General features: G+C 36.9%; 1 pseudogene; it reads left to right on the top strand.

The window, feature by feature from the left end:
- The first annotated feature begins 4,029 nt into the window (after positions 1-4,029).
- The window catches only part of LOC118842433, a 55,351-nt pseudogene continuing 48,125 nt past the window's right edge, over positions 4,030-11,255 (top strand).

Raw genomic sequence — 11,255 nt, 5'->3', positions numbered from 1 at the left:
ACAAAACAGAGCTGCCTTCCAGATTTGAATGTCTTCATCTTCTGGAACAAGAGTTTGTCAATTCTTACTGCCGATGTAACCAAGTGAGGGGCATTAGTGACACTATGGAAATAGAAATGAATCATGTGATATGTGAGTGCTGGCATTTAGTTCACTAACCTTGAAACAGCCACCCTTCCATTGTCTAAATTGAAACATTCAGCTTTGCAGCAGAAAGAGATATTTCAAAGTGTTCTTTAAAAAAAAATCACAAATGGCTTCCCTTATGTGTGACCTTTGGTTGACTTGGTGTGGTGGAAAGAAAGATCACTGGAACTGAGCTCAAAAGACTTGGGTTCTAATAATGGCTTAGCCACTTACTAGCTGTATGACTTTAGGAAAGTCATGTAACTTTTTTTCTTCTATAAAATGGGCATCATGGTCTTTTACCTTTCCACCTCACTGGATTGCTGTGAGGTTCAAATGAGAATGTAGTATCATAGACCTAGACCTAGTAGGCTATCTAGTCTAACTTCTCATTTTATAGATGAAGTAATGACAGGCCAGGGAGGCTAATATATAATAAGATAATGTATGTGAAAATGCTTTCCTACTATAAGGCATTGCATAAGTATAAGGGAACCCTCTTTCACTGCTAACAAATTCTCCTTCCTCCTCAGCCTCTTCTGTCAACATCTTTGAAAGTCATGATATTATATAATCAGTAAACAAAGTACTAGATCTGAAATTAAAAAAAAAATATTTAAATTTGAGACCAGCCCTGGACATTAACTGTGTGACCTTAGGCAAGGTACTTAATCTGTCTCAGACTCTGTTTTCTCATCTGTAAAATGTGGATAACAGAATGTACTCCACAGGATTATTTTAAGGCTTGAATAACATAAGGTATTCAAGCACTTTGCAAGAAAGTAAAGAATTATGTAGGCATTATTATTGCTATTCTTCTCCTTCTACCTCCCTGAATTAATGGAAATTTAGCTTTCCTCTTGGGATTCCATGTCACCATTAATCCTTTCTAATGCTAGATATCTCCTCCAAATCTACCTCCCCATTTCCCTCTCTCCATGTAACACAAATTGCAACTGATACAGCCTAAGGTTAGAGTTGTTTTACTCAGTCATTTCATCTTTTCCCCACCACACAGGGACTGTATGATGGGATAAAATGAAAGGCAAAACTTAGACATTTATACTGGGCCTACCGTATTACCAATGACTTGAAGTGCAGTGTCCTGGAAATAACAGAGGAAGCCACTTCTAGTGACAGCAGACATTTGTGGGGGTCATGACATTGACTAGGAATATGCTAATCCTGAGTAGATCCAATCACCTGATTCTTTGATGCCTAATCTCAAGCATCTGAGTATTGCTGAAGGAAATCATTAAACCATGCTGGGTACACTGGGTACACTATGAAATTTAACCTGAAATTATACATAACTACTACATGACAATAATATAAATATCTTGTCACCGCCCTATGAAATTTCCCACAATAGCATTTTGGAACATTTTCTTCTTTTTTTCTGCCTTAATTTACCACTTCCAAACTCACTCAGCAAATGACTTCACCTCTTCATTTACTTGAAGATGGAAGCTGTCTAAGATGAACTCCCTTGACTTCTACCCTCCATTTTTCCAGACTTCCCAATATCTTCATGTCTTTTCCTTACCCTTTGCAGTCTCAACATGAAAGTACCTTTCTTTTGCCAGATTTAATTTCTACACTTCTACTGACAATCCTATTCCTTACTGGCAATTTCATTATAGTGTCTTGCCTAATATCCCTTGTTTCTTAAGTATTTTAAATCTCTTCTTTCCTGGAATCATTCCCCACTCCTACAAACATGTTCATATTTTCCTATCTCACTTTTTAAAAAATTTTTTACCCTCATAACTTCTCAAATTATTGCCTACAAAATAGGAATCACAAGATCATATATCACACTAAAGGTTATATATTCAATATCCTCATTTTACAAATAAAAAAAAACTGAAGCAAAAAGAGGTTAAGGGATTTGCCTAAGGTCATTTCTTTTGCTTCCCAGCTGCTAGTCAGTGAGCAGTGACAAAAGACATCTATCACACCTGACTCAACAATTCAATAGATAGTAAATGGCAAAGACAGGATTCCAATTCAGGCTCTGCTAATAATTTTTTCTTGTTTACATTATATAGGGTTGTCATAGCAAGGCATTTTGTAGGTCTTTAAGTGCTATAGGAATATATTGATTTTGTTAATCATTGAATTGAATTAAAAAACTATATCTGGCCAGTTGAATACAGAGAGCATTAAGTTAAGCTTTTTCTCTTCGTCTCTTTTCACTACACCATACTGTCCCCACCCACAAAGAACATGAGGTAACTGGAGAATAATATAACCTATCATTCAATTATTTGCTGAATCCAGTTGTATAGATGGACTATAGGACTTCATACAAGGAGACAATCAATGAGGGTAACAGTAGTCCAGAAAGGGTTATGAAGACTATCATAGAACTTGAACTGGAATGTTAAGAATGCTTAGGATGTGCAAAGGTGGATAAATGACTAACAGTTTAAGCAAGGATACTCACAGGGACAAATGCATGGAGGCAAGAATGAGTACAGGGAATCTAAAAAAACGAATGAGTACAAGGAGGTCATAGAGCAGTAAGTGGACTCATCAAATGAGAAATGAGGTAGTAATTATGCTGTTCTGTAGCAATAACACCCTCTTCTGGAAGTTGAAAGTCGAAAAATCTTTTGTCACACAGTACCATAAGAGTAAGGAAAAACCAGAGTGTTCACTAACAGAGAGATAGGAGTAAGAGAGGGTCAGCTATTCCTCACAATTTTTTGGGACAATTTCTGTAATTTCAGACAACTCATGTGGTGGCAGTCCATCCCTACCTTAAGATAGGTACAGGCCATTTAAAAAAATACTAAAAAAAATCTTGAAAAAAAATAGCCCCTTTTGCCTTTAGGGCATGTTGAAAGGGGAAGGATACTAGAATTATCTTAGTTCAGTTCCAGTGGAATGCTTTAGTGAATTAATTTTTCTTATCATTTTCTGGTTGGGTTATTTACATTTAATATTTGCAACAGGTAACTCAAATGGAAATTAAAAGTTATCAAGAGAACATAAGAACATTTCTGACCATAACCAAAGATGACTTGCACATGAGAAGTGGCATTAACATATATAATCAAGAATGGATATGACCAGAAAAGCAGATGCAATGAAACTGAGGGCTAATGGGTTCTAATCTTGTCCTTGCTGCCTACTAGTTACATGGTATTGAACATCTTTTCCCTTCTGCTATTTACTTATCTCTAAAGTGAGAGCATGATCTGGATCTTTGGGGTCCCTTCTAGACTCAGTATGTTATGCTTCTAGGATGTAGAATGTAAGCACCTTGAGGGAAGGGTCCGTTCCGGTTTTGTCTTTCTATCTCCAGTTACATATACAGTCACTTAATAATTATTTATTGAATTTGAGAAGATGGACCGACCATACTGGTTTTCCTGAAGTATTAAAAGCACCAGAAAAAAAAAAAAAAAACCTTCCACTATGTTGAATATGTCATCTGTGGATGATTTATGAAGATAATAGGGAAAGGATCATGCAGGAATTTTTTTTTGCAGGAAAGGACTATCTCACTTTTGAACTTGTATCCCCAATACTTAGCACAGGGCTTGACACTGAATAAATACTTTTTAAAAAATAATTGATTCATTCACCAATAATGATTCATATACATGAATATATTTCTGATATATATGATGGTTATCATATATAGCATAAATATATTTACATATAAAATAATATAATATACAATTATAATAAAATAAGCGGTACACTATAAATATATATGAATATTGGGGAGCCAAGATGGTAGAGAGAAGCCAGGAAGTTGCCTGAGCTCTCCCCAGTTTCCATCAAAAACAAGGTTAAATTAAGCCTCTAAATGGATTCTGGAACAACAGAATCTACAAAAGGAGAGAGTAAGACAATTTTCCAGCTTAAGATAACTTATGACTTCAGGAAATGTATGCTCACTTACGTAAAAGGGGAGTGCAGCCCAGTGCAGATAGTGTCTGTGCAAGACAGCAGGAAGCTCTTAGCAAAAGCACAGATCAGCATCTGAGGCTGGATCAGCAGGCCAGCTGTGAGAACTACAGCCCCAGTGCAGAAGGCAGATTGTTAGTGCCAGAAAGCAGGCAACGGCAACAATAGGCATGACTAGGCTGGGCCATCCCAAACCAGCGAACAAGCCATCAGCACATCATAGACCCAGAACACAAAGCCAGTGACCAGAGTGACCCTGGCCCCTAGTGCAAGAAGTTTGAGACAGTGATCTGTGTACCCTGGGAAGAGAGGTCAATTTTAAAAGCCATGAAATAGGCAAAGAAAAAAAAAAATACTAGTAGCAAAAGAGAACCTTCACCATAGAACGGTACTGTGGTGACAGGTTAGATGAAAACAAACTTGTTTGTGAAACCTCAAAGGGGAATATGAATTGGTCTCAAGCCTAAAAAGTCTTCTTGGAATAGCTCAAAAAAGATTTTAAAAGCCAAATAAGAAAGATAGAAGATAAATCTGGAAAAGAAATGAGAGATATGCAAAAGAGTCAATATCTTGGAAAAGGAAGGACAAAAATTGACTGAAGAAAACAATTCCTTAAAAAATACAATTGACCAAGTGGGAAAAAAAATCCACTGAAGAAAACAACTCCTTAAAAAGTAGAATTGGCCAAATGGAAAAGAGGTACAAAAGCTAACTGAAGGAAATAATTCCTTAAAAAGTAGAATTAGGCAAGTGGAAGCTAATGATTCTATGAGACATCAAAAATCAGTCAAACAAGATCAAAAGGATAAAAAATAGGAGAAAATGTAAAATACCCCATTGGAAAAACAACTGAGCTAGAAAATAGGTCCAGGAGAGATAATTTAAAAATTATTGGACTAACTGAAAATTTTGATCCAAAAAAGAATTTGGAAAGCAGCTTTGAAGAAATAATCAAAGGATACTGTCCTGATATCCTAGAACCAGTAGGCAAAATAGTCATTCAAAGAATCCACCAATAATCTCCTGAAAGAGATCTCAAAATGAAAAGTCCAAGGAATATTATAGGCAAATTCCAGAATTATGAGGTCAAGGAAAAAATGCTGCAAGAAGCCAGAAGGAATTCAAATATAAAAGAGCCACATGGGGCAACTAGGTGGCACAGTGAGTAGAACACCAGCCCTGGAGTCAGGAGGACCTGAGTTCAAATCCAGCCTCAGACACTTGACACAATTACTAACTGTGTGACCTTGGGCATGTCACTTAAGCCCAATTGCCCTGCCTTCCCCCATTCAAAAAAAAAAAAAAAAAGAAGGGGGCAGCAGAGCCAAGATGGTGGCTGGAAAGCAGGGACTTGTGTGAGCTCCCCACCAGGTCCCTCCAAAAACTTATAAAAATGGCTCTGAACAAGTTCTAGAACTGCAGAATCCACAAAATAGCAGAGGGAAGCAGGGATCCAGCCCAGGACAGCCTGGATGTTTGCTGGGTGAGGTCTATTGCACAGAGCGAAGGGAAGCAGAGCTCAGCATGGGAGGTGGCAGCAGGACCAACCAGACAGGAGCCAGGCAGAACAAGCCCTAGTGCCCTGAATCAGTGAGCTGTGGCAGTTAGCAGACTTCTCAACCCACAAAAACCAAAGACAACAGAGAAGGTTAGTGGGAAAAGCTGCGGGGGACAGAGTGAAAAGAGCTTGCAGTTCAGCCACCTCCCCCGCGGGTAGCAGGGGGAGGTGCAGCTACAGAACTACAGCTGCAGTTACTTCCAGCCCCAGGCCCACCTGGTGGGAGGAATTAAGTGGCAGATCACAGCAGGAGTGCAGAGCCTGCTTAAGATTTTCCTCAGGTCTGGGTTGGTGGTTCTTGGGGAAGGAGAAGTGCTGGTGTGGCAGAGCTGCCTGTATAGAAATAGCTTTGAGATCAATGGGTCATCCCCTCAAACTTGGAACAAAGTACTCTTTCCTCTACAAGCAGTCATACCCGACGAAATACTCAAGGGTCAAGTAAGTTGGCTGGAAACATGGCCAAGCAGTGAAAACACACTCAGATTCAGTCTCATACTTTGGAATCTTTCTTTGGTGACAAAGAAGACCAAAACATACAGCCAGAAGAAATCAGGAAAGTCAAAGAGCCTACATCAAAAGCCTCCAAGAAAAACATGAACTGGTCTCAGGCCATGGAAAAGCTCAAAAAGGATTTGGAAAAGCAAGTTAGAGAAGTAGAGGAAAAATTGGGGTGAGAAATGAGAATGATGCGAGAAAACCATGAAAAACAAGTCAATGACTTGCTAAAGGAGAACCAAAAAAATACTGAAAAAAACATTGAAGAAAACAGTACCTTAAAAAGAGACTAACTCAAATGGCAAAAAAGCTCCAAAAAGCCAATGAGGAGAAGAATGCCTTGAAAAACAGAATTACCCAAATGGAAAAGGAGTTCCAAAAGACCACTGAAGAAAATACTACCTTAAAAATTAGATTAGAGCAAGTGGAAGCTAGTGACTTGATGAGAAATCAAGATATTATAAAACAGAACCAAAGGAATCAAAAGGTGGAAGACAATGTGAAATATCTCATTGGAAAAACCAGTGATCTGGAAAATAGATTCTGGAGAGATAATTTAAAAATTATTGGACTACCTGAAAGCCATGATCCAAAAAAGGGCCTAGACATCATCTTTCAAGAAATTATCAAGGAGAACTGCCCTGATATTCTAGAGCCAGAGGGTAAAATAGAAATTGAAAGAATCCACAGATCGCCTCCTCAAATAGATCCCAAAAAGAAAATTCCTAGGAATATTGTTGCCAAATTCCAGAGCTCCCAACTCAATGAGAAAATACTGCAAGCAGCCAGAAAGAAACAATTTGAGTATTGTGGAAAAATAATCAGAATAACATAGGATCTAGGGGCTTCCACATTAAGGGACCAAAGGGCTTGTGATATGATATTCCGGAGGTCAATGGAGCTAGGATTAAAACCAAGAATCACCTACCCAACAAAAGTGAGTATCATGCTCCAAGGCAAAATATATATTTTCAATAAAATAGAGGACTTTCAAGCTTTCTCAGTGAAAAGTCTAGAGCTGAATAGAAAATTTGACTTTCAAACACAAGAATCAAGAGAAGCATGAAAAGGTAAACAAGAAAGAGAAATCATAAGGGACTTACTAAAGTTGAACTGTTTTGTTTACATTCCTACATGGAAAGATGATGTGTATGATTCATGAGACCTCAGTATCATAGTAGCTGAAAGGAATATGCATATATACACATATGTATATATATATATATATATATATATATATATATATATATATATATACACACACACATATTTGTGTGTCTTTGTATGTATATGTGTGTGTATATATATATATATATATATATATATATAGACAGAGGGCATAGGGTGAGTTGAATATGAAGGGTGATATCTAAATAAAATCAAATTAAGGGATAAGAGAAGAATATATTGTGAGAGTGAGAAAGGTAGAGATAGAATGGGGTAAATTATCTTGCATAAAAATGGCAAGAAAAAGTGGTTCTGTAGGAAGGGAAGAGGGGGCAGGTGAGGAGGAATAAGTAAATCTTGCTCTCATCAGATTTGACCTGAGGAGGGAATGCTATACATACTAACTGGGTATCTTACCCCACAGGAAAGAAGGAGGAAGAAGATAAAAAAGGGGGGATGATAGAAGGGAGGGCAGACAGGGGGAGGAGGTAATCAAAACAAATACTTGGAAAAGGGACAGGGTCAAGGGAGAAAACTCAATAAAAGGGGATAGGTTAGGAAGGAGCAAAACATAGTTAGTCTTTCACAACATGGGTATTGTGGAAGGGTTTTACATAACGATACCCATGTGGCCTATGTTGAATTGCTTGCCTTCTTAGGGAGGGTGGGTGAGGAGGGAAGAGGGGAGAGAAATTGGAACTCAAAGTTTTAAAACAGACATTCAAATAAAAAATTTTTTTTTGCATGCAACTAGGAAATAAGATGCACAGGCAATGGGGTGTAGAAATTTATCTTGCCCTACAAGAGAAGAAGGGAAAGGGGGATGGGAGGGGAGTGGGGTGACAGATGGGAGGGCTGACAAGGGAATGGGGCAACCAGAATATATGCTATCTTGGAGTGGGCGGGAGGGTAGAAATGGGGAGAAAATTCATAATTCAAACTCTTGTGAAAACCATTGCTGAAAATTAAATATATTAAATAAATTAAATAAAGTTTGCAAAAAAATAAAACAAAAAAGAAAAAGAAAAGAAAAGAGAAAAGAGCCACAGTCGGGGTTACACAGCACTTAGCAACTTCTACATTAAAGAATTTGAGGGCTTGGAATATGATATTCTAGAAGTAAAGGAGCTTGGATTACAACCAATAATCAACTACCCAGAAAAAAAAAAAATGAGCATAATCTTTGAGGGGAAGAGATGGATATTCAATGAAATAGGAGACTTTCAGTCATTCCTGATGAAAAGACCAGAGCTGAACAGAAATTCAATCTTCCAATGAGAGACTCGAGAACCATAAAAAGGAAAAGAGGGAAGAAAAAAAAACATATTATTCATTAAGATTAAACTGTTTACATCCCTACACAGGAAGATGATACTTGTAATTCTTGAGAACTGTATCATTATTAGGGCAATTAGAAGGGTTATACATAGACGGAGGATGTGGATATCACTTTAAATTTCATGTGATGATATAAAAAATTGCAGGGTGAAGTAAAATAATTGTACTGGGGAAGAGAATAGGAGAGGAAAAATAGGGTAAATTACATTACATAAAGAGACACAAACGACATATTACAATAGAGGGAAAGAAGGGAGGAGGGTGAGAAGAAGGGAAGAGAAATAGAGGGATGCAAGAAAATAATCAAAAGTGAGTCAATAGCTTGGCAATAGAGACACAGAAAAATACTGAAGAAAATAACAACTCAAAAAACAGACTAGGCCAATCACAAAACAGGTCCAGGAAGCCAATGAGGAAAAGAATGTCTTAAAAAGCAGAATTGGCAAAATGGAAAAGGAGGTCCAAAAGCTCACTGAAGAAAGTAAGTCCTTTAAACTTAGAATTGAGAAAATGGAATCTAATGACTTTATCAGAAAACAAGAAACAATAAAACAAAACCAAAAGTATGGAAAAAAAAATAGAAGACCATGTGAAATATCTCATTGGAAAAACAACTCATCTGGACAATAAATCCAGGAGAGATGATTTAAAAATTATTAGACTACCTGAAATCCATGATTAAAAAAACAGGCTAGATTTCATCTTTCAAGAAATTATCAAGAAAAACTGCCTTTATATGCTACAACCAGAGGGTAAAATAGAAATTGAAAGAATCCAACAATCACCTCCTGAAAGAGAGAACTGCTAGGAATATTACAGCCAAACTGCAGATCTCCCAGGTTGAGGAGAAAACATTGCAAACAGTGAGAAAGAAAAAAAATCAGGTATTATGTAGCCATACTCAGGATAACATAAAATTTAATAGCTTCTATATTAAAGAATAGGAGTGCTTGGAATATGATATTCCTGAGGGCAAAGGAGCTAGGATTACAAGCGATAATCACCTAGCCAGAAAAACTGAATATAATCCATTGGGGGAAAATGGATATTCAATGAAATAGAGGACTTTCAAGCATTCTTCATGAAAAGGCCAAAGAAGAATATTTAACTTTCAAATATCAGACTCAAGAGGAGCATAGAAAGGTAAGAAGTAAAGGAAAATCATAAGGGACTTAATAAGTTTAAACTGCTTGCATCCCTACCTGAGAAGATGATACTTGTAATTCATAGGAATTTTCTTATTATTAAGGCAGATAGAAGGAGTATATATAGACAGAGGGTATGTGTGTGAGTTGAATATGAAGGGATGATATCTAAAAATAAAATTAAGTGATGAGAGAGGAATGTACTGGGAGAAAGGAAAATGGAGAGGTAGCATGGTTTAAATAATCTTACATAAAAGAGGGAATAAAAGGCTTTTATGTTGAAGGGGAACTGTATAGAGGTGAAGTGGATTGATTGAACCTTATTATCATCACAACTGGCTTAAAGAGGGAATTATGTACACACTCATTTATGTATAGAAATCTATTTTACCCTACAGGAAAGTAGAAGGGGAAGGGGAAAAGAGAAGGAGAGTGAAAGAAGGGAGGACAGATTGGGGGAGGGTGTAGTCAGAAGTAAAATACTTTTGAGGAAGGACAGGGTGAAAGGAGAGGGAGAATAGAATAAACTGGGTAGGGAATATGATGGAGGGAAATACACTTAGCAACAGAAACTGTGGAAAAAACTGAATTCTCTGATAAAGACCTTATTTCTCAAAAAATATAGAGAACAGAGTCAAATTAAAAAAAAATAAGGTCCGTTCCCCAATTGATAAATGATGAAAAGATATGGAAAGTTTTCAGATGAAGTAATCAAAGCTATATGAAGAAATGTTCCAACCTTCTATTAATTGGGAAATAGAAATTAAAACCATTCTGAGGTACTACATCATACCTATTAAACTGGCTAATAGGACAGAAAAGGAAAACAATAAATGTTGGAGTGAATGTGGGAAAAATGAGACTTTAATGCATTGTTGGTGGAGCTGTGAACTGATTCAACCATTCTGTAGAGCAATTTGGAACTATGTGTAAAAGGCAATAAAATCATTCATGCCCTTTGACCTAGGAATACCACTACTTGATCTGTATCCCAAAAGAGATAACAAACAAAAAGGAAAAGGACCTATATGTACAAAAATATTTATAGCAGCTCTTTCCTGGGGGTAAAGGCTTGCAAATTGAGGGGATGCCAATCAATTGGGGAATGGCTGAACAAATTATGGTACATGATTGTGATAGAATGCTATTTTGTTATAAGAAATGAGCAGAATGCTCTCAGAAAAATGTGGAGAGTCTTACATGTGCTCATTCAAAGTGAAATGTACTGTGTACAAATTAACAGCAACTTTGTAAGGTGTGAATGACTTAGCTATTCTCAGCAATACAAATCTGAAGGACATATGATGAAAAATGCTATCCATCCCCAGAGAAAAAAAATGGCAGTGTCTGAATACAGATTGAAAAATGTTTTGTACTTTATTTTTCTGGAGGGTTGTTTTGTTTGTTTTTGGTCTTTGTTTTCTGTCACAACAGGACTATTATGGAAATGTTTTGTAAACTACACATCTATAACCTATATTGAATTGCTACCTTTTCATTGA

This window comes from Trichosurus vulpecula, chromosome 3 (genome assembly GCF_011100635.1).
Source record: "Trichosurus vulpecula isolate mTriVul1 chromosome 3, mTriVul1.pri, whole genome shotgun sequence".
Lineage (NCBI taxonomy): Eukaryota > Metazoa > Chordata > Mammalia > Diprotodontia > Phalangeridae > Trichosurus > Trichosurus vulpecula.
This window is presented reverse-complemented; position numbering and strand designations above follow the sequence as displayed.